Below are 12,153 nucleotides of genomic sequence, written 5' to 3' on the forward strand. Positions count from 1 at the left end.
AAAGGAGAGGGCATAATAATTATTAGGTATAACAAAAATTAATTAAAGAGTAATTTTTTTCTAGTTGAAGGTTGAAGGTGTCCCCACCTATGGCAGGAGGATAATTTTGATGATCCCTTCCAATCCAAATCATTCTCTGATTCTGTGATTAGGTACAGCCTAGAGCTCAAAGAATCCTCCTACCATTTGTGAAAAGCAACTGAAGGAAATGGACCTTTTTTGGCAACAGGTTGAACCTCTCTATCCAAAAGCTCATCCCCCAGCCTAAAAAATGTGGATGTCTGCTAACAGAAAGATCATCACAACTGCATCATCATTGCTCTGGGAGGTCCAGCCTGTTTGGGCTCAGTTCTCTGCCAGGTTTAGCAGGAAGTCAAATCTACCTTCTATTACCTTGTTAAAAACAAATCAGTTTGACTCCAGGCAGCTCCAATACTGTAGTAAAAACTAGAATTATTCAGACCTGCAGTGGCTGTTACCCAGGACAATCAGGACAAATTTACCCTGGCACCCTGAGTGGTCTTCTAGCTCCTCCTCTGAGGTCAGCTGCAATTTTCTGGCTACATCCACCTTACTGACCTCTCTGGCTCTCCAAAACAGGTGAGCACATCCTAAATGCTTATTGGAAATGGTCAGTGCCCAAGCCAATTCCTGAACAGTGCCTGCAAATTGGCTGGAAGGTGTAGTTAAACTGAGCCAAAAACTCACTAGGTATTTTCTAATAGTGTAAAGGGGCAGACAATCAAATTTTGGAGCTCATACTGTGTGACACAAAACAATTTACAGAACAAGAAGGATCTTTGAATGCTGAAGTTTGTCACTGATCAGATTTTGCTGTATGTTTGACTACACTGAACCTTCAAGAGGAAATGGGGCATATGAGAGTGTGTGGTGATGTAAAGTATCACTAAATTATATGTACTAGAATTGAAAATTATTGTATTGAGGTGTCAGGGTTCTTTCTGCCTCATTTATCTGCAGCTGATACAAACAGCCATATTAAATTTCCTACCAAACTCAGCAAGATAAAAAATAAGGGAAGAAAGGAAGCACCACCACCAGAAGCTTAACACTGCTATGATTTTTGGTAAAATACTCCTGAGTGAGAAAAAATTCTTTGCTTTATGGGACAACTGTTAATAATGCCAACTTGGAGACATATTACAAATTCAGACATTCAGGGGGCTTTTCTAATCCTCAATTGCAGTTTGTCAGTGCTTCAGGAATATTCCCTTGCTCCAATTGTTCCTCCTCAGCAGGAGCTGGATTAGCAACATCAGAGTCTGCAGATGTGTATTGTTTCCCATTAGTCTCAGCTTGAGCCTGGTGTTATGTCCTTTTCATCAGGAACCTCCAACTCTAAGTCAGTGAACCAGGACTAATGATCCCAGCTTTCCTGGGAGACATCAGAGGCTGTGTACCTAATGTCCAGAGCTTTGGCTTCTGCTGCTCTTGGCCATTTAATGTGCTGCTTAAGCCTCAGACCACTTACTCCTCTCTGCAGCATAAGCTGCAGCCTCCTCACAATGTTTCCAGGAAAATACACACTTGAATATAATTTTCGCTTCATCTCTTTGGATTTCTTTTATAGTTGCATCTGGCAGGAAGGAGGGAGTGGAGGGGGGGTGTGGGGAAAACAAGGAGGAAAAATAATCAGTTTGCAAACACTTAAATGTTGATGGCTAATGTTTGCACTTTTACTAGCAAACTACCTACAAATAAAAATTATTTACAAATCATTATTTGGAAGGAATGGGTGAGAAAAATGCCAGCATTCACACTGATGAATAATATCTGAGGTAGATTATTCAGCCAAGTCTACTCAACAGTATCAGATGGAGAAGTGCTTTGTAAAGGTTACTTCTGTCCTTTTTTTCTCTCTGTTTTCTTGCTAACCCTGTTGGCCTCTCATAGATATCAAATTCGTGTTTCCATCTCAACACAGCGAATAAAGAGCTCCCCTTAGAAACAGACTTTTTTTGATAGAGACGGGGATATTTCTGTAATGGAACCAGCAACTTGAACCTTCTGCTCTGGACTTTAATATGAACATATAAGACTTCCCCTGGCTGCCCTCCTTTTATAACCACCTGCCTAAAAAATATTTTTTCATGCTTTGTGATACTAGATGTATTTTTTAATGAAGGTTTAAAGAATTTCCTCCAAAGTTCCTCTGAAACATGCACACCATAATATCCAGTGAAGTCTGTTTCTTGATTTGCCAGTCTGTTTAAAAGGCTTGTAAGGCAGTGTTAGAGCAGAATTTCACTTTAATTGGCATTGCTCCTAGCTATTTAAGCAATGTGCTGAACTGTCTATCATCAAACCTGGGCAGCCAGAACAGTTTCTTACCACCAACTTGATATTATCTAGACTCAAATACTTACAGCCTAGATAGTGATGTTTGGGCTGTATTGAGAACTTTAGAAATCATTGTCTGTAATTGCCCCAGGTATGTTTCTTATTCTAAACGTTTTAACTCGATCCAGACCACCAATATGCAACCAAAAGAAAAAATAAAAAAAAAAAATCCTTTCAATAGCTGAGATTTCAACTTGTGGCATTTATTCTTATTGTGATAAAACAGGATTCTAAGTAGAGATTGAGATTTTATTTTTGATTGAGTGCTATCAAATTCCTCAAAAGGAGACTGACTTCATGCTCTGGGAAAGATTGAGATGAGAGAGGATTTGGAAATGGGCAATGGGATGGGCACAAAAAGGTGCTTGTGTGGCTGGACTCAGAGAGTGGTGGTTAATGGATCACACTCAGGCTGGAGGCCAGTGAGTAACTCATGATCCCTCCTGAGACTTGTCCTGTTTAATTTCTGTGCTGATGCCCCGAAGGAGGAGATGGAGTCTGCTCTCAGCAAGTTGTCAGGTGATGCCAAACTGATGGGACCAGTTGATACAGTGCAAGGCTGGGTTATGACCAGAGGGTTTCAGACAGTGGGGATTGATGAGCTGACAGGCGCCTGATGGAACACAACAAGGACAAATGCCCAGCCCACAGGAAGGAAAAGCCTTTTGCAGTGATGCAGGCTGGGCACTGAGAGATTCAGGGGCAGCTCTGTGGCAATGTCCACAGTGAGCTCTGGCAGCAGGAAGGACCTACAGCACCCTGGGCTGTACGATCCTGAGCAGAGCCAGCAGTCCAAGGAAAGGGATTGTCCTCCTTGACTCAGCACTCAGATCACAAATACTCTACTGCAGTTTGGGGTCCCTTACCCATAAAAGACCAACCAACCATAGCGTGTTCAAGGAGGGTCACCAGTGGAGCAGCTGCTTGGTGCAGGAATGTGGTGGAATTGTTCCACCCAGAGAGGTGGCTGCTTGGAGAGGCCTGAGATCAACCTGTACTGCTTATGATAGGGTTATTGAGAAGATCTAGCCAGGCTGTTCATATGGTGAAAAAATGAGAAATAGTAGGAGCAACAGAAAACAAAATGAAGGAAAATTTCTCCGTGACAGATGGGTATTGGGGCTACTTTTCCTGGGAGATTGTGCAGCCTGCACACAGTAATCTGTGCTGACCCCCAAAATGACCCTGTTTGGAGCAGCTTTTTGGACTAAAGACCTCCTGATGTCCCTTCCAAGTTGAATTGTCCTATGATTTTGAGATCTTGTGATTCTGGCTTAGGAGGAGGAAGAAAGCTCGACTTGGGATTTACAGGCCATTGTTCTGATCTAACAAATCAAGGAATTCACTAGAAAAAAAAAATCCTCTTAAATTTGTGTTTGTTTTGGATTACACTCTGATGAGTATAATCCTCTGATGAGAATGTCTGGTTTCTGTTTTGATCTGGTGTCTCACATGATGGCTCTTCAGATGAAAGGACTCTGCTTTCACTGTAAGGGTGCAAAATCATGTAGTTGATACTGTGAAAGGTGATTCTTGTAAAAGGAGAATATTGCTCCATTGATATCCTAAGAAGGTACTTTAAATTTGTCATTCCCTGTTTCTGAATGGTGTTAGACAATACATACTCAAATTATTTCTACACACTCCCCCAAAAGAAATGCAATTTCAATAGTCTGTAATTTTCTCTTTATTCTATAGACTGGTACATAGTTTTTACACGGGCTTCTAAGCTTACATATTGAGACTTTTATCCAATATTCTCAAAGATTCTATATTAACCAGGTTGTCAGGCAGCTGAGGGTCAGTACTTTTCTTTCTTTGGGTGTCTTTTCTTTCTTTTCAGTGTCATGCTGTACAGCTTAAAGAGGGAATTGAAAGAAAGTGTGGTTTTGCCTGAACAGTTTTGTGACTTTACCTGAAAAAATTGTCATCACCAACACCCCATCGTTAAATTAGTCTTCAATCCCAAGAAGCCCTGCATAAAAAAACCAGCTGCTTATGATAGAGAAATTATTTGCTAGAACAACAAAAAATTATTTCCCTTACTGTAGGTACCAGTTTAACCTACTATTCATAGATATTCTTTCCAGGGTTATCTCACATTCAGCCAGAGGAAGCTACACTCTAGTACAAAAGCATAATAATTTTGGGTCTGGATATCATTCTCATCAATGATTTAACATTATCTTCATCCCCCCACCCCCCCTAATTAGTCATGTAATTTCTTTCAGTAACAATGATGATTACTTTGGTTGACCTTTTCTTATTCCTTCATCCCTGAGAGCTTTCCAAAACCTCAACACAACAGCATCATCAGCTTCCTGAATCTGTCCTTCATGGAAAGCTTCTTGGACTGCTCTGCCTTGGCAGGACCTCAACCAGTCTAAGAAAACTTTACCTCAAGGACATATTTCTGTTAGCAAGCAAAAAAATGCCAGGAACCATTCTTTCAAAGAAGCCAATGTTGTGGCTGTTGTCATCCTATCAAATTCTCTCCAAACTCTTCCCTACTATTTCAATGCTCGTATTTATGTCTAAGCTACTCTTTGGGAGTGCATTTGTTCACATCCCAAGTCTTACACATGACCTATGAATACTTTCAGGATTTTGTAGGCATTCTGGATGAAATCTGTGCCAGCAATCATGCTGGCAATGCCACAGGATGGATGGTCAAGCTTCAGTTTGTGTCTACAACAAAGATTTTGGGCTCAGTGTTTAGGTTTTACTGAAACTTCATTTGCTGACATAGGACTTAATTTCTTTCAGGTTTTAAGGAATTGTTCTTTTAATGCTCAATGGCTAAATCTACATAGCAAAATCAGGCATATATTTAATCTGTGTATGATTTTACATCAGGCCATTTTAGGATAAAACATGGGTGATTCTCTGGTACTTCCTGTTTAATTTTATGTATTTTTGTCTCCCAAAAATCAATTTTAAATGCTGATTACTATATTCAGTGTTGCTAGAATGCACTTATCAAGCCTCAGAAACATTTCTGTCAAGTGGGCCATATTTTCTGCTGGATTCTTACTAGAGGCCAAAGTGCACTTCATGCAGTCTCTGTGAGTTCCTCCACACCATCTTCTTTCACCTCATCTGTTTGTATTCCCTTTCCTCTTTAGGAAGCATTTTCGATGCAAATGCTACGGGCTTTTCTGGGCTGTTTGGTATTATGTGAGAAATCACCACTCCTGACCTCATACAGTGAAGCATCAGTAGTTTAACAGATTGGCAGGGATGGGACAAAGTGCACTAAGCCCCTGGAGGATAGAAGTGTCTGTTTAGCCAACTTGAAAGCATCTTGACATTCTTTTGACCATTGCCACTATTTATTTTTCTGTAATAGCTCTGTCACAGCACTAACTGTAGTAGACAGATTTGCTATGAATTTCCCTTGGTGGTTTATCATAGCCAGAGAGAAAGTTAATTTCCATACCTTTCCCTTTGTACATCAGCCTGTGTAATATACAGTATCCATCTGCTTTTCTGAAAGCAGAGTAAAATACCTCTGCACTCTCAAACCTGGCTGCACCCACAGAGTTTCCCAACCTCAGCCCTTCTCTTCCTGGAGCCTTGATGACACCTCCAGCATCTTAAAATTTTTCTGATCTCTCCCTTCAGGACATCAGTGTCTCGCAATCCACACCTCACAGATTTCAAGGATTGAAGAAAGGAGTGGACAGTGGGAACAGAGTGAGGAGCTATTTGTTATTCCAATTATCCCCAATAGTTAAAGTGCATCTGGAGTTTTAATGAGTGAGCCCCTCTTTTTGTAATTGGTGTTAGTTCATTGTGATGATATTGTTTACTGCTGATCCTCAAGAAATTGCAAAGTGTTCAACAAAGGAGGTTGGTAGATTTCCCTACATTTTACAAAGAATTTAATTTCAAGACATAATTTCATCCCTGTCATCTGGCTAGGTTAGGAACAGAATACAGAAATCATAGGTCTTAATTAATTGCTTTTTTCCCCTACAAAATCACTTGGATGCTTATCCTAGCACTCGCAGGTCCCAAATGAGAGAGAAGTACAGTCTGCTTAATTACAACAGACTTAGTCCAAGCATAAATAAGTGCTTGTGCTTAAAATCAAACATCCAATATAGGATTTAATCATAAATTTTCCACTGAGGATTCAGAAATAATATTTTTGTCAAAGAAAATCTCACATCACATGAAACCTAAAAGTTATAGATACATGAAAAAGTGATACTGGTGTCCACAGATCTCAAACTTATTTTCAGTGAACATCTGGGTTTTTTTCTTTCTTTTATTATAATAGGCAGAGAGTTTTAAGGCACAAATCACAATTAGGTTTCCAACGTCCATTAAAAGAGTGAGAAAATTAAGTCCCTCTTGGTCTTTTCAAAACCTACCCACTTCTTTTAGCATTTTTGTCAGTCTCTTCTGATTTAACACAGAAGGCTACAATGACCCTGCCACAACATTTTGATGTTTTTCACACATTTTGAAAATATAAACCATGATCTTCCCACACTAAATACAATTGTTATTTGCTCATATGGTAAAAAATAAAAAAAACCCCATGCAGTCAGCCATATTGTGTAAGGAAAAAGATTAAAAATACCCCATTCCTACTAAGAAGAGTTATTTCAGTTTAACTTTTCACTAATTACTGACTAATAGATAGCTCAAAACTGCATTCTTTGAGGTCACTTCTGCTGATTGCACCTCCAAAGGACTGGAGTAGTTCTGGCATTTCCTAGGTGTTCTCAATGCACATAGAAAAAAATATTAATGAGCCTTGTTTTTCAAAGGCAATCAAAACAGGGTATTAATTTCTCTTGTAACCTAGAATGAGGCAACATTGAGGGGGTTTGGTTGGTTGGTTGGTTTCACTTTTTTCAAAGGATTTGCATGGTCTCTGGAGTCTCTCCATGGGTTGACTCCCATTTTATTCTTAAAAAAACTGCTGTCCTCTTCCTCTGCAGCCTTTTTTAACTATCTCAGTGCTTGTTGCACTGCTCATCACCTCCAAGGTGCTGCAGCCTTACTCCTGACTTTCCTCCTCTAATTACCATCTCCAACAAGTTACCATTTGGCCTGGCTTGTGGAGGAATTATCTGAAAATGGATTCTTGGTGCCTCAGAAATGCCCATCCATCTGTATTTAGCATGAAACAGCCTCAAGGAGAAAGGCTATGACACCACAGAGCAAGTATTTTATATAACCATAAAAGTACTAAGGTGGAAAGGCAAAAGATGGGATTTAAAACACAGATCAGTCTGACAGCATGTGCAACTGAGTAGCTCAGCCTGTGGGAATTTATTTCTCACCACGTACCATGCAGAGTCACAGAAGGTGTACCTAGAGCTGCACAGTACCTTGGACCTCTTATAAGGCTCAAAAGTATGAACTTCTCCAAAAGACCAAAATCTTGCATTTTCAAGGACCCCTGACGAAGGGAGGAAATGATGAATCTGACTCCATGTTCTTAGAAGGCTAATTTATTATTTTAAGATCTATATAACATTAAAAAATGCTAAACTAAACTATACTAAAGAATACAGAAAGTATACAGACAGAAGGCTAAAAAGATACCAATGAAAAACTCATGACTCCTTCCAGAGTCTTGACACAGCTTGGCCATAACTGACCAATAAGTCAAAATAATTCACATGAAACCAATGAAACAACCATCTGTTAGTAAACAATGTCCAAACACATTCCAAAGCAGCAAAACACAGGAGAAGCAAACCAGATAATTATTGTTTTCATTTTTCTCGGAGGCTTCTCAGCTTCCCAGGAGAAGAATCCTGGGCAAAGAGATTTTTCAGAAATATGACGGTGACACCAAAGTACTTTCCATTCTGGCCCACAGTGACCAGGCCCAGCACAATGCCAAGGGACTTTTGGCTCCTCCCTTCTCTGTGGTAGGATTTGAACATGCTTGATAAAGGGGATATTTTCCTAACAAAACCAAGTGATGATATATAGAAATTTTTGTGAAGGTGGAAAAATTTGTCTCAGTAAGACCTTTCTGGACATCTTCAGAAAACCATCTGTCCCAGCTGGCTTATAACCTAAAGGCTTTCCTAGCAAGAGCTTTCTGCTCACACGACCCCAATTCTTGTGAGCTGGGTCTGGAGCCACTCTTGAATGGCTTTTGTTACTGTTCCACCATAATGAAGAGGACTGAGAGTTATTAGTTTGTAGAAATGGTTGTATTTTAGTGATAACTGACAATGGCTGGATATGTGTATCTGAGCTATATTGGGGGCACAGAACAGGGAACCTCTTCAGCTCCTCAGTGGAAGGCAAAAAAAAAGGAAAAATACAAGCGGATTTTCCTTGAATGTTTTCACCAGTGTTTACAGTCTCACACCAACATACTCAGAAATTCAGAAATGTACCTGCACCTTTGACATCTCTCTCAGCCTTGCTGATACTGATAGACGCCAGATCTGAACTTTTTTTTCATCATGGATCTCCATTGATCTGCCAACTAAACTTTGCCTGCATGTCTCCATTCCCCTTCCCTCAAAGTATGTAGTTGAGATGTAACAAAACACAAGCCCACCTGGGTTTATCCCTTATTTTAGGTTTTCCCTGGAATTTTTTTGTGTCAGAACATTGCAGTGTGGCTTGACACTTTCCACAGAAGAAGTGATCTTTCATTTAGGCAGGCAATGGAACAATCCCAGAGGAAAGTTGAGAATAACAGAGTTACTTGCATACTAATTCATGGTCTTCTGTAAAGTTCAGCCATTCCCCAGGATTTGCAGTTCAAAACAGGGAGAGATATTTGAAAATGTTTGATCCTTTCAATCAAAGAAGTCTTTTAATCTCTGATTATATACCTGTTCAGTGTAGTTTGTACACAAATTTAGGAATAATAGAAGATTTAGGAATAATAGAAGATTTAGGAATAATATAAAATTTAGGAATAATAGAATGTTAGAATGGACCTTAAAGATCATCTAATTCCAACTCCCCTACTATGGGCAGGGGCAACTTCCACTATCCCAGGCTGCTCCAAGCCCCATCCAACCTGGCCTTGGGCACTTCCAGGGATCCAGGGATCCAGTCACAGCTTTGGCTACCTTATTGCAAATTATTTGGGTTGCTCTAGTTAAGTTCTTGGAACAGGTCAGACTTTCTGGACATGGTTCATTTCACCCAATATACGGCATCTAAAAAAGTAAAGCCTTGTAATTGAGCAGAGGGGATTCACTCACCTAAGGCTTTCTTGATAATTAATCAGAAAAATAAAAAGCTGCATTTCTAAAGAATAACTCATCTGGCTCAGATATCTTCTGCAGGCTGTTAAAGACATCCTGGAGTGCCTCTTTCTCACTGCCAATTGTAGACAACCTACATGCCACAGGGTGGATATCACCTCATGACATCCATTTCTTCCATGGCTGCAGAAGTCCCAGTTTTACTGAAGAGTCCAGAATTTTTAGCAATGACATTAAAGCAGCTCTCATCAGGTTGAGTCATCTGCCTAACTTCACTTGAAAACTAGGATTTCCCTATTTAATGGGAAGAAAGAGAAGCTTTCAGAAGGTAACTTAGTCAATGTAGCACAATCTTTGGTCTTAAGATTGATTCTTTTAAATGTTTTCCTTTATTTTTCTCCCCTGATTACAGACAGGAAGCAGATGCTTATACTAGACACAAGGCCTAGTAATAAGCTGATGACACACAGGCATCAGGATACTTTGCCTCAGACAATCCCATCCTACCTCACCAATCTAAAACCAGGAGGAATGAGCCCTGTGTAGGAGATGCATTTTCTCCCCCTTCTCTGAAGAGACAATCTTAAGTAGACTCCTGGAAGTTTAAAGAAACTCAGTTAGCACTTGAAAAAGGAAAGTTCTATTCAGTGTATAAATGTTATGTTTCAAAAACATTTGTCTGGCAAATATTCAGCTTTCTTTTTCTTTCTTTTCTTCTCTGCCCTTTTTTCCTTTCCTGCCCTTTTTCCTTTTCTGCAAGTCAAAAAAAAAAAGCCTGAGGAAGGGAAAATAAAAAGGCCTGAGATATCAAACCTAAAAGAGCAACTTAAAATAAAATAAAAAAACATATTTGCTTTTCTGAGAACAGGAGAAATGTTTCCTAGAAGCAGGGGATTGGCTTATGAACTTGTCACAATACAAAAAAAAAGGTTTTACCTTTTTTTTTCCAACCTCATTATTCACCTATTAAACCTAAGCATCCTGACTGGTGAGATGTGAGGCAGAGATCAGAGATGGAGACAAAGTTTGCACCCCAAGATTTATAATCAGAGTAAAATTGTCTTCAGCTTGATCCATAAATGTTAACTGGTTATTGTCAGCCAAGGAAAATGAAAATGTGTAGATTAGAGACATATTTACTTACAGGCTTTGGGGGAGCCAGGGTCATATCCCCTTTCTGAAAAGAGCTCAGGCATCTACTCAAACTCCTGTCATTCACTGAGAGACAAATGCCTTATCCATTATGCACACATGGATTCTCTCTTCCTATCTGAACCAGCTCATGAACTTAAATATGGCCTTTCTAGGTCCCAGGTTTACCTTCTAAATGGACATTTCCATTCCTGCCTTCCTCCTGTTTTACAGCCTTTGTATGGGATTGGCAAAGGCATAAGCAAAGTCTAAGCAAGGGGTAGATGGTGGTGTTTAGTGTGAGCACAGATCTTGATGCTCAGAGATCACATAAAATTCAGTTTGGCATTCCCGGGATTTATTTCTGCCTGAAAAAAACTTTCACAGCATAGTTTCTTAGTATTTAGTGTGTGGAAGAGTCTATCTCAATCACCAACCCTCAATCACAGTGTGGGAACAAGCAATTTATTATAAAAGTACATTCCTTTCTAAATTAACTCAGAAAGAAAATGAAAGACAATCAGTGCAGAAGAAACACTGATGGTTCCTAGTAAAAAAAACAACTCTAAACTTTTGTCTGCATACAGCCATTGTATAATTATTTCTGACTGATTAATGGTATGTAGATTTTTAAAAATTAGTCCCAGTTCCTTAGCTCCATACCTGGCAATAGTATGGAAATAATCAAAGAGTTGTAGAATGAAATAATTGTTTAGGTTGGAAAAGTCCTTTAAGGTCATCAAGTCCAACCATAAGCCCAGAAAAGCCAAGTCTACCACTAAACCATGTCCCTTAGTGCCACATCTACACAACTTCTAAATATCTCCAGGGATGGTGACTCCACCACTTCCCTGAGAAGCCTCTTCCAACAACTGACCACTTTTTCAGTGAATAAATTTTCCTTAATACCCAATCTAAACCTCCCCTGACATAACTTGAGGCCATTTTCTTTTGTCCTGTCACTTGCTATGAGGGAGAAGAGACCGACCCCCACCTGGCTTTTGACCTCCTTTCAGGGAGCTGTAGAGAGTGAGAAGGTTCATTCTTGCCTGTCTGCTATGGTAGTAGCCAGATTAAGTTCTAGTTGGGTTTTGGTCCTTCAATTTTCTGGAGTTCCAGTCAAAACTCTCTGTTCATTCAGGTCAATCTTCTTCCCCACCAGCTTGTGTTTTGGGACATAGGAACGGCTGCCCCCTCTGCTTTAGGGTGTCCTTCTTAAAGAAAATCCACCCTTCCTGGACCTCTTTGCCCTTCAGGAATGCTTCCCAAGGGAATCTCTTAACTATTACCCAAACTGGCCAAAATCTGCCCTCTGGAAGTCCAAGGCAGGGTTTTTTTTGTGATTGCTCTCCTTGCTGTTCCAAGAATCAGAACCTCTCTTGTTTCCTGATCACTGTGCCCCAAACAGCCTGTGACCATCACATCCTGCTCTGTTCACAAACTGCAGGCCCAGCAG

Source organism: Passer domesticus, chromosome 3 (assembly GCF_036417665.1).
Source record: "Passer domesticus isolate bPasDom1 chromosome 3, bPasDom1.hap1, whole genome shotgun sequence".
In the NCBI taxonomy this organism is placed as follows: domain Eukaryota; kingdom Metazoa; phylum Chordata; class Aves; order Passeriformes; family Passeridae; genus Passer; species Passer domesticus.